Consider the following 11,228-nt stretch of genomic DNA (forward strand, 5'->3'; position numbering starts at 1 on the left):
GTATAACCGTATAATGCATTAAGTAATTTTATATACAACGGGATTAAGAAAGTGATAAGCTCCTTTGTTTAGATTTTCAAAGTATTAATAGCTTTATGATGAGATGAAGAGGATAGTACGTAAGTACGCAACTCTAAGATTATAAAAATAATTTCCTTTTTCTTGTTGTAATGGAATGTTAGATACCTCAGCTCTAAAAATAAATATAGTGAAATTATTCCTGTAAAAGATGACTTCTGCCTTGGAAAACTACTAACAGTATATTTTTACAAGTAACACAATCGCACGCATGACTGATATTTTAATATATAAGAATTGGAGAGGATGCAAGATGGTTCCTCCGTTCTAAATTAGTACACATTGAAATAAATCTAACAAGATGCACGTGACTATGTTTTTTAATATTTATAAATCACAAATGTTAGTCAAAATAAAGTGCCAAAAATTAAAACAAGTAATCTAATTTGAAATGGATGAAAATTTTATTTATTTTAGATAGAAATAGCCTTTGATAATGTTATAATCCTATCAAGAATTAGAAATGTTGAAACGTTTGATTATATTCATGAAATAATGAACTCATAATATCTAAAGATGTATGACTTCTCTAATATATCTAATATTAAATAATTAAACTATACGGAGTACATAAACTAACTTTAACTTGATTTAACACTTATGTATGCAAATCAAATGTTATTATGCATAATGTTGTTGGATTAGTTTTGATGTGTAATTTCTTAATATCAACTTTTTATAAGTTTTAATGATAGATCATTAACAAAGTTGTGTATTGATAAAAAAAAAAGTAATAATAATAATAATAATGATAATACATAAATTCAGTCAAAGTATTTATTTATGAACAAAGGGTGTAAATCACATTATTGAAAAATACTTTATAGTTGTTCCGTTAATAGCTGTTGCAAGATATTATAACTATTATGATCAAAAGATTATTAAAAGTAAGCAAAAAAAAAAGAAGGAAAAAAAAAAAAAAAAAGATCGTTAGAAACCTTTTTAGATTGCATGTCTACAGTGTTCAGGGTTTATTGTCTTCAAATTTCCACAACTTAGTAGCCACTTCCAGTGTTCGTCTTCTCTGGTCTCAAAAAGGCTAAGGATCTTCCTTAAAGTGCTTTGAGGTAGGACATAAAGTTGTACACCTTTCCAATTTAAGAGTTAATGACTATATGTATCAAGAAAAGCTATCAATTTTGTAGAGTTAAAAAAAAAAAAAAAAAAAAAAAAAAATGAATGATGTTGCAACACTTCCTTATAAAAAAAAAAAATTATTTTGCAAAATATGGAAAATTACAATCTTGTACCTATTTTGGATTAAAAGAGTTCTATCTATTTAGCTACTTACAAAAAAGCGAAGGAAGTTTCATACTACTACCTCCATTTCAGATTAATTGTAACAATTTGACTTTTGCACTATTTACATGCTTATTTTGATTATATTTTTTTTTTATTAAATACAGTAAAAAATAACAAATGTTGTCATATAAAAGTTCTTGAATTAGTCCATGTATATTTTCATTATATATACTGTTTTACTTCTTATAATACTAGTTGGATGGTCACGTGCTACGCACGCGTCAACCAACTTTCAATTTATATAATACGGAGTATTTTTTTTTTAAACACGCAAACAAAAACTACTTTATTCCATTATTAATGGACTAAATTTGTAATTGTGTGTAAAAAAAAACTAAGAATTTATTCTCTTCACCTTATTTAAATAATATTAAGTAAAAAATAATATATATTCAATGAAATTAATTTTAGTTTAATAAACAAAATTAGTTTAAGGGGAAAAAAAATAATTTAGCTAAGTTAAGTTTAAATCGGCAACTATAAATAACAAATATAATAGAGAATTAGTAAGATTAAGTTTTAATTAGTAAAAATAATTTTAACTCACCAAATATCATTTCATATCAGCAATGATAAAGCTAAGAGAATAGGCCTAAGTAACCATTTTACAAAATCTATTACATCTATTTCTTTTCTATTTTACTTTGTATTGTTTAGTTATGCACATTTGTCAATTTACACGTACATGTGACAATTAATATCTCTACCTATTAAGTACAAAATGAATATTTGATATTCTTAAATAAAACATTATATCCATTGGCATAAATCAAACAAGTTTACGTACTTTTGCATCTCTTTTACTATGATGAGTTATTCTCACTAATATAGCTTTGAAACCTCACAAAGTAATTGTGTGCATTTCTTCTAACACTTCATTCTCATCCCATTGTTTAGGAAAAAAAGTGTGTGATATCGCTGTAATTTTCATTTATTTATTTTTTTTATCAATTTGTTCATCATGGTAAAAACAAAGTCATACCATTTAGTAAAGCTCGGCACGGGCCGAGATGGCCTGCGGGCGGCCCAACACGGCACGAACTTCGACGTGACACGACACGACCCGACAGCTGGCCCGGCCTTGCACGGTGGTCGCTGGGCGTGACGTGGGCCGTGCCACGAACAGAAGTTGGTTTTTTCGGCACGGCCCGGCACGAGCCCGCCTCTTGGCTCGCCAGGCACGGCCCGCGTGCCGCCCGTTTATACCCGTTGCTCAACGGTATTGTCAATGGAGAACGTTGAGCAACGTTCTTCTTTTCCCCTTCTTTCCAACGGTTACTTTCCCCATTTTTCTATAAATACCTCCATCTTCTTCATTCCAAATCACAAATTCACAATCTCTTCTCTTAATCTCTTATATTCTCTATTAATTCTCTTAATCTCTTAAATTCTCTAATTATTATTTCTTAATATAAAAAAAAATTAAAAGTTCGAAATCGTAATTAGTGGAAAGCGTTGAAGCACGGTTGTAAGATCTAAACTAATCTTTAATTTATTATTGTTGTTATTGTTATTGTTATTGTTATAATTATTGTTATTAATTATTATTGTTGTTATTGTTATTGTTATAATTATCGTTATTAATTATTATTATTGTTATTATTATTGCTATAATTGTTGTTAGTAATTATTATTATTGTTAAAATTGTTGCTATTAATTATTATTATTGTTAATTATGGCATCACCAAACACGAACAACCCATCATCCTCTAGGAAAGCCCATGGTAATAGGTCTAGGGAATCACCTAATCCAATTACCCCCCCCCCAATTTCAAGTCCGACCAATGACCCCGGTAACATCCCCCTAGGCTTTGACCAATTTAGGCACGATGGTACTTCCGGTTTTCAACCCTATAACATGAATAATATGCCAGGATTTCCACAAAACCAATTTCCACCACCAAACCAATTTCCACAATTTGGTCAATTCCCACCTACTTTCTTTGACCCGCAAAATTTTTATTCTAGCCAAGGTAGCAAACAAGATACCCATGCCTCCGGTTCTACTACTAACCAAAAAAATCCCCGAATCTACAAACACCCAATTCCCAAACACACAAGAGCAATGGTTAACCGAAAGTGAAATGGTAAATATCAAAAGCTGCAAAAGTGATGTATGGCTTTATTTTGTGCTAAATGTAGCCCAAACAAGAGCAAAATGTAAAACATGTGGTAATGTATACTCGGCAGATTCCAAGGCCGGGACGGGACACTTAAGTAGACACATGAGAAGTTGTGCAAAACCAGCTAGTCATCCAACCCAGCTAAAAATTTCCCAATACCATCCACACGGCTTTACCTACAACTATGAGAGGATAGGGATGAACTAGGGAAAATGATAGTATACGCCGAACAACCTTTTCTTTTCTACGAAAGTGACCCATTTAACACTTACATTAACAAAGCATTACAACCCCAACATAAAAGAATCTCTAGGAAAACCGTTCGTTCCGCCGCCATGAAAAACTTCCTAGAGTACAAAATGCGGTTACAAGACGAATTGAGTAAACTTAATTGTAGAGTGTCTTTGACTGCCGATTCTTGGGATAGTGGTTATAAATATCACTATTTATGTGTGACTTGCCATTGGGTAGATGATCAATGGTTGTTACAAAAACAAATAATCCATTTCAAAATGCTGGAATACTCCCACACCAGTATTAACATTGCTCACCATTTAAAGGAAGCAATAAATGAATACAACCTTCGAGAAAAAATCATGTCTATGACATTTGACAATGCAACCTCAATGACATATACTGCTAATTATGTCAAACAAAACTTGACCGATGTAATATTAGATGGTGATGCACTTCATACTAGATGTGTTTGTCATGTTCTCAGGATGTAATTAGAGCAATTGGTCCATACTACAACAAAATTAGAGATGCTATTATGTCTATTAATAGCTCAAACATGAGATACCAAGAATGGAAGAGTTTTCTAAAACAACAAAAGATAAGAGCAATAAAAATCAAAACCGATTGCCCAATTAGGTGGAATTCCACCTATGACATGTTAACCAAGGCAATTGAGTACAAGAATCCGTTGACAATTTTTTACAACCAAAAATTTCCAAACAATGCTATGTATGAGGATGATTGGTATAAATGTGAACGATATATGCAATTTTTACAGTTATTATATAACATGACATATTGTTTTTCTTCTGTTTATAATCTTTGTGCTTAAAACTTTCTTTCAAATGCTTGTTTACTCACCCAACTTTTCGCTTATCATCGCAACCAAAGTGATTATGATCAGTATCTTCCAGCAATGGAAACAAAGTGGCGTAAATATTATAGTGAAATTCCTTTGATTTATGTTTTTGCTTCCATATTCGATCCTAGGCAAAAGTATGAAAATACATTTGTGTTAGTTGACATTTATTTTCAATGCATGCTTCTTGACGATAATGTAGATACCTATAAGAGTAATGTGAAGGATCAGTTTTTTGCTCTATATAGAGTCTATGAAACCAAATATGGCACCGTTCCTCGCTCAGGCCCTTCCCAACCATCCAAAAACGTAAGTAAAAAGGCCAAACATTTATTTTTACAAGCTACTAACTTGATTTCAAGGTTTTCAGGTGATTCATCAATAAGGAGATCGCAAAGTGATGTCTCGGAGTTGAAAATGTATCTGAGTTATGACTTCACCAAGGGCATGGATGACGATGAATATATAGCCTCGACCTCCTTGCAGGGTGGAAACAACAAAGCACGAAGCATCCAACTTTGACGACAATGGCACGAGACATTCTTGGTATCCAAGTCTCCTCCGTTGCCTCCGAATGAGCTTTCAGCGCATCCGGGAGGGTTTTAGACGATAGAAGAACAAGTCTGAAACCCGAAACACTTGAAATGTACGTGTGTTTCAAAGATTGGTTGGATGTTGAAAATCGCTCACAAGACCGTTCTTACGACGACGACGACAACGATGAAGGAACCTCCGCTTTCGACCGTTTGGGTTCGGCTAGTTCCCAATCTATTCAACTAGCCGATGACCTTGAAGAAGAAGAAGAAGAAGAAGAAGAAGAAGAAGAAGAAGAAGAAGAAGAAGAAGAAGAAGAAGAAGAAGAAGAAGAAGAAGAAGAAGAAGAAGAAGAAGAAGAAGAAGAAGAAGAAGAAGAAGAATAGATGAAGAATAGACAATTTTTGTATATTGTACGATTTGTAACATTATCAATATTATCATTTTACGATTTTTATCATTATCCAATTTTTGTTTAATATCCTTGTACGATTTTTATCATTATTATTATCATTGTAGAATTTTTTCAAGTAATAATAATATGAAGTATGCATTATTTACATCCAAAGTCCAATTTGCCTTTTTTTTCCCGTTAAGTTATAATTTGTAAATTAATATAACAAAAAAAAATTATAATAATTAATAATACAAAAATAAATATAATTAATTATAAACATTAAACTATAAAGTAATAGTATAAACTAAATATATAAATACAAATATTAAATATAAAAAATAATAAAACATAAATATTAAACTTAATTTATTTTAGAAAAATAATAATATAAGATTATAAGTTATAAACTATTAAAAAGTAAAAAAAAAAAAAAAAAAAAAGGGAAAGCAAAGGCAGCAGCCCAGGCAAGCACGCAGGCCAGCCCGGCACGAGCCCGCTCGGCACGTTGGCCGTGCTGTGCCGTGGGCTGGCCTGCGATTTTGGGTGGCATAGCACGGCACGCCTCCTCCGACACGGTGGCACGACACGGTACGACCCACGACGGCCTGGCCCGGCAGGTTGCCCACCTTTACCATTTAGTTTTAATTTTAATATGATCAATATGTATTCGGTGCATTACCATGGGTAACTATAGTTGAAGATAATTTGGAAGATTTCCTCAAATTATAAATTTGTAAAATTCCAAACATAAACAATTACAGAATGTAGAGGGATTATACTCTACAGTAAAGGAGTTAGTTTTCTTATTTCAATAGCACCTTTAAAATTTCCAATTTTCATAATTTATAAACTCTTTTTTCGGAGTTATTCTTCCTCTCCCCAATGTAAATCACAAAACTTCTACTTCTACTATAATGAGAATCATGTCTAATATCGGTTTTTTTTTTTAAACTTATATTTGTCATGCATTAGCACACGTATAGTCTATTAATATTACGTTTTAAAGCTGAGCATCTTAAAAAATAGAAGGTAGGAAAAAAGTCCAAAACCAACGTAAAATCAATAAAGCTTATGAATAGTGTATAAAGTCAAAATGTGTCAACTAAAAAGAAATAGAAGAGGTATATTGGGAATAATTTAAATAATCCTTCAATTTTTCAAAAGTCGGAAAGATTCTAAATATACATGAACATAGAAAAATTAGAGGAAATAGTAATTGGGGCCAAAATTACATTCGTGATATCTACATTATCCCAATTCCAATTATTTTTTTGTTTTTCTGACGTTATATTCACTTTTACTTTATTTGCTCATGATATCCTTTTATTATTATGATTTATAATCTACTACCTACAAAATGAGACCTAAGTATAAAAATCCTTTACATTTGGTCTCTCTTATATTTAAAAAATCTACTAACATATATAAGTGATCTCATTTTTCATTTTTCCTTATTTTTGTTACTGCCATAACATGTTAATATAAAGTGAAAGTTGCGGGAAAAAAAAAAATATTACATACCCACTTACAAAGTTACAATTGCAAGCATAAAATATATTGGTATAAATAGTACAGTTTATAATAGTAATAGTATAAACATATTATTCATCCTTGATACACAAATGTTAATATTTTATATATTAAAATGCTAAGCATTCACATAGTTGCCTCACACTCGTAAATCTTCTTAATTAATTTGATTCAATAAATTTGCTTGGTGAATAATTCAAGAATGCTTCATTGAGAAAGGCTTCCTTTGTGCCCCTTATTTCCATGTGATTTTATACAATCATCATCTTATAGTATCCTAATATTGCTATCATGTTACTAAATTAAACAATCTTAGATTTTATAGTATGTATCACTATATGTAATATTAGATTTATATATTAATAAGATGCACAAATTCTTCAAAAAGACGGGTGTACGTTAATTTATTGTAAAACGGGTTAAAGTTGTGTTAAAAGTACGTAAAGTTACCCTTTGTATTGCTAAAGTTATTATTATTTCTATTAATAAATTTTATCTTACAAAAAACTTTTAATGTATTAAATTAATCATATTAATCTTTATATTATGTAATTACGTATCTATAAGAAATTACACATTAAAATAAAATTCAAAACAACGACAAATTAAAAGTTACCTTTTAAGTGGTTAAAGTTACCATATAAATAGTTAAAGTCACGCTCAAACCGACCATTTTACAATAAAATTAATGTACACCCGTTGTACACAAGACTTATTATATATGATGAAGATATATATATAGGAGACAAATGTAACTCTTTATCTTATCCTTAAAGTCAATCTACTTATATGAGTGTCTGATCTTATTTTCATCTTTCCTTGTTTTGTTGTCACAGTAACATATGTATATAGTGGAATGAAAATTGCAGGCATAATATATTGTGCCATAAATAATTTATAATTGAATTGTAATAGTATAAGCATAGCCATCCTTGATACACAGATTGTGAATAATTTATCAAAATTAAATGCTAAGTATATCATATAGTTGTCTCATACTCATAAATCTTCTTGGTTTGAGTCAATAAATTAACTTGGTAAATAATTCAAGAGTGTTTCGAAATATTCATATATAATAGAAAGTAACAATTAATGAATGAATATTCATATATAATTAATGATTAACTACTCCTTCTGTTTTTTATTCATATTTTCATTTTTATGGTCAAATTTTAAAAATTGGACTATGTGAGCTATTATTAGATTTGTCCCAATATATGATTTTATAATATCAAAATTTTATAATTTTTGTTAATACTTAATTATAGATATTAATAGACAAAGGTAAGTTTTAAAGATCGTATAAAGTCAAAATGTGTCAAAAATTGTGGAACGGAGGCAGTATTAAAAATTGATTATCAAGCGTGAAATACATAAAATCTAATATCGCACGCATAAAAGAGACCGGAGAAAGTACAAAACTTTCTTAGAGCACTAGCAATGGTGATCATTTTTTTTGCTCATGGGCATTTTTGATGAGCAAAAAATTTGATCACCAACCACAATGGTGAAAAATGGTAAAATCCAAAAAAAAGCCCATGAGCAAAACCAAAAAAGCTCAAAACATGAGCATTTTTATTGATGAACAGTAATCCAAGTGGGCCGTAGTTTTGTCAGACCCAATGGAAAAAATAAATATATTTATAGTTGGGTTACTGTTCATCAAAGCAGATTTTTTTTTAAAAAAAAAGAGAATATGACGCGTGACAGTGGGTTGGCGAATGGGGCGATGACACGTGGCTTGCGCAGGTTCCCAGCCAATCAGAAAATTATAACCGTTTACAACGGTTATATATTTGTAATTGATTTTCTGAAAAATATATTTTGTAAAAAAAAAAAAAAATTACCAACGGTCATAAAATTAAATTCTCTATAAATAGACATGCATTTTGATATAATTTCGTAAACACTTTAAATCCTCCACATTGTAATTGTGAGCATTTTTTTTGCTCACCATTGGGAGAGAAATTGTGAAAACAATTTGCCCATGAGCAAAACTGATTTGTTGAGAGAGAAAGTGGGCAGAGAGAGAGTGGGTGAGCATTTTTTTTGCTGACCATTGAGAGTGATCTTACCTCAAACATACATATATATAAGAAAGTGGATCACTAACTTGTAATCTATTTTACGAAGTACTACGTAATACACACCACAATATAAAGATGGGGACAGACAGTCGGACATGGAGGGTAAGCATTAACGAAATCAGAAGATTTGGAATAAAAAGTTTAAAAGATAGAGATGTAGAGTAAAAAACATGGGGAAATATATGAAGATATTATCCCAAAAGGTTGCAATGTGCACGTAGCCTTTTAAACACGGAGCTTAATTTCGATAACATGTATAATTGATACGGAATAACTAAAAGTGATAATATAGTGTTTCTTTTTAAAAAAATAACAATACAAAAATGCTACTCTATTAGCCCCTTCATTTCATAATGGTATTTCCGTTTGAAATTTCGTGACTATAAAAAATGAGAGGGAAACTTTATATCTCTTATGTGTATAAGAAAAAACGTAGTCATTTGAGGTGTACTTTGATTCGTATCAATGAGTACATTATTAATTTCAAAGAGAGGGAGTAAAATCAATTGGTGAACGTAGGGATAAGCGGATAACTCCATTGAGACAAATCACACATGGAGTTCATGGACAACGAATGGGTTTCATCATAATAGATTTCAATTCGGATTTTTTACGAAACTGAGCTCTATTAGCAAACTATTTACGAAGATAGACGCGTGGCCAAACTATTTACGAAATTGAGCTTCTGAGGTAAAACGCTGCCTCGGTCAGCGTTTTATCTCTGTTATTATTTTTTTTTTAAATTTCTTATTTAGTGAAATACAAATTTTTTTTTAAAAAAATATGGAAATAAATAAAAACGCTGCCTCAGTCAGCGTTTTTGTCTCAGGCTGTAACAGGCCTTAAAACGCTGACTGAGGCAGCGTTTCATTAATACTAGAAACACGCTGCCTCAGTTAGCGGTTTTGCCTGGTATATTTTTCGCGCACTCACTCTTCCTCAAAACTAAAAACTCAAACTCACTCTTCCTCACGCCAGCCTATCTTCCTCAAAGCTCTGCCGTCGCCGCCGCCGCCTGCTGCCTGCCGCCGTCGCCGCCGCCTGCTGCCTGCCGCCGTCGCCGCCGCCGCCGCCGCCTATTGCCTGCTGCTGCCGCGCCTCTCCTCTTCTTTATAATCACATTGTTAGTACTTCTCACTCATTTGTTTTTAAAATTTAAAAACCTAGGTTAGTTTGATAATTATATACTACATTGTTTTAATTTGATAATGTTGTTGATTATTCTAAGTTAGTTTGATGTAAATTGACAATTATGTTGATAATTCTAAGTTGGTTTGTTGTAATTTGATAATTGTCTAGTATAAAAGCCCTAAATTGATGTTAGTTTAGTAAGAAAGTTTATAATGAAATTGTGGAAATGTTTGATAAAATTGTTGAAAATGATGATGAAATTGTTGATGAAATTGTTGTTTTAGTTTGATAAAGTAGCCTAAATTGTTGTTTAATTACGAAAATTTTGTTATGTAGAATATGTTGGTTGTTATAGTGTGAATATGTTCGTTGTGTACTTTGTTGTGGTTGTAATGTGAATTGGAACAATGATGGTTAATTATGTTTATAGTGTGAATATCTTGGTTGTTATTGTGCGAATTGGTGGAGATTGCATGCAATTAAGATGTGTTTTTGGTTGTTATATAGAATATGGCTGCACAAAACGCAGCTTTGTTATGCCGATGGGGGGGTGAATTTGTGTCTGATGGACCGAATGTCCAGTATAGTGGTGGAAATATGGAACCATTGCCACTTGGTCCGGACATGATTTTCAACGATCTGATGAACGAGGTTCATAGCATTATTGGCTTAAACCCAATGAATGTACAACTTAACATTCAAATGAGGTTTGATACTAATAATGCGGTTCAAGTGTTACCTTGTTCTAACGATAGACATTTGAAAGCTTTGAGGAGCGCTGTTTTAATGAGGGGTTATCCACATGAGATATATGTAGAAATAGTGTCTACATGTACGCAACAAAGTACTCGACCAGATCAACAAGCTACCTATTTTTCCGGTTACACAGAGTCCTTCCGAATGCCCTCACAAGACATTCCATCAACTGAATATGGGATGGGGTCCTTCA

Source organism: Chenopodium quinoa, unplaced genomic scaffold, assembly GCF_001683475.1.
Source record: "Chenopodium quinoa cultivar QQ74 unplaced genomic scaffold, ASM168347v1, whole genome shotgun sequence".
Classification (NCBI taxonomy): Eukaryota; Viridiplantae; Streptophyta; class Magnoliopsida; order Caryophyllales; family Amaranthaceae; genus Chenopodium; species Chenopodium quinoa.